Genomic DNA, 2,070 nt, shown 5'->3' with positions numbered 1-2,070 from the left:
ACATGGTGAGAGACCCGGTGCCAGGCATTAGAAAAAGCCTATGTGGTTACATGGTATAGGAACCATTGGCAAAAATGTGGTGGTAACTTGGGAGACAGACCATGAACTTGTGGATCTGGTTGAGGAGGAGAGCTTCCCCAATCTCTGTCCCTATCCCCAACCTTCCTCCTGACTGCCTGATGATGGTCCCAGAAGAGAGGTGGGTGAGAAGTCCTTGTGTCCAATGCTCCCAAATTCTCCACCCTCACACCAGCCCACCCTTGCCTTTAGCAATCTGTTAAAACTTCTAGCAGAAATCTCCCCCTCTTGTCTGGTGGCACTGTATTCATCCCATGCTACAGGTGAGCCAGTGCTCTTGTCCATTTCTCTTCTAGATTTCTGGCTAGTGGTTTGCCTGTGACCTCAGCTCTCTGATGGGTTCAAGGAAATTATGTTTTTGTTGATTATTCAGCCTTTTCTTGTTGCTTTGGTGGCAGTGCCTGGCAGGTTTCTACATCCAAGGCGGAAGCCAGAAACCAGGTTCTTTCCTAAATCACGTGTCTTTTTGGAACTGATCACTTAAGACATCACCTTCCTCGTTTCTGTAAGTTTCCTGAAAGCGAAGATCATGCTGGAGCTTGTTTGGTGTGACTGCTTTTAAACCCAGCACTGCCTTGGGCAGAAAATAAGTCCTTGGCATGCTTGCTGAGTCTGTGAATTCATACTGGAAATACCAGCAGGCTTCAGGATTCTGTGTGGGCTGCTTCCTTTCATCAACACAGAGTCAAAGCTGTGGCCTCTGAAAGTTGCTAACACCCAGCAGTCTCCCGAGGAGTGCAGACAGTGTGGTGCCTAGCATTGGGGGAAAATTTACTACCAGGCATCTGAGTCAGTCTGAGGCTGTATTTGTAGATTTAGGAGATGCTCCCTCCTCGAATCCCTCTCCTATGTGTTGCCAGGCATCCAGTGAGGCTCTCCATCCAAGTCATTGTCTCTGCACCCTCTCTGGTTACACAAGAGAGTGATTATATGATTTCAGTCATATGTGAAATTTAAGAAATAAAACAGATGAACATAGAGCAAGGGAAAGAAAAATAAAATAAGAGGAAAACGGAGAGTGTAGGAAATCATGAGACTCTCAATTCTAGAGAAAAAAAATGAAAGTTCCTGGAGGAGAGGTGGGTGGGGCGATGGGGTACCTGGGTGATGGGCTATAAGGAGGGCATGTGATGTGATGAACACTCAGTGTAGTAAGCAACTGATGAATCACTGAATTCTACCTCTGAAACTAATGATATCATATATTTTAACTAAGTTAAATTTTATAAAAAATTAAAAAAATAAGGAGCGACTTAGTAGAAAGAGCATAGGCTTTGCCAGTAAAGAACCCAGAATGTGGGGATCCCTGGGTGGTGCAGCGGTTTAGCACCTGCCTTTGGCCTAGGGCGCGATCCTGGAGACCAGGGATCGAATCCCACATCGGGCTCTCGGTGCATGGAGCCTGCTTCTCCCTCTGCCTATGTCTCTGCCTCTCTCTCTCTCTCTGTGACTATTATAAATAAATAAAAATTTAAAAAATGTTTTTTTTTTTTAAAAAAAAGAACCCAGAATGTGTTTCTTGGTCTTGCTCATTCCTGGTTTTGGGATATCAGGCATGTTTTCTTGTTGAATGAGTGGTAGATTGATGCTCATCTCACAGAGTTGTAGGAACCCTTTCATAAGCTAGTCAGGAAGCTTCCTTGTGGGGGCCGTTCTTATATTCTTTGCTCCCTCATCAATAGGAAATCTGAAGCACCACCAAATGGTTTGACTGTACAGTTGCTGGTAATGCTAAGGAAAGGAAAAAGTAGGCATGGCTGGTGGCTCAGTGGTTGAGTCTGCCTTTGGGTGAGGGTGTGATCCTGCAGTCCTGGGATCGAGTACCGCATCAGACTCTCTTCACAGAGCCTGTTTCTCCCTTTGCCTCTGTCTCTGCCTCTCTCTGTGTCTATCATGAAGAAATAAATAAAATCTTTTAAAAAATACATAAACACACTTTTGCTGTATCTTTGCCAATGCCTGTTATTTCTTGTGTTGTTGATTTTAGCCATT

This window comes from Canis lupus, chromosome 19, assembly GCF_048164855.1.
Source record: "Canis lupus baileyi chromosome 19, mCanLup2.hap1, whole genome shotgun sequence".
In the NCBI taxonomy this organism is placed as follows: Eukaryota; Metazoa; Chordata; class Mammalia; order Carnivora; family Canidae; genus Canis; species Canis lupus.
Note: the sequence above shows the minus strand (reverse complement) of the source record.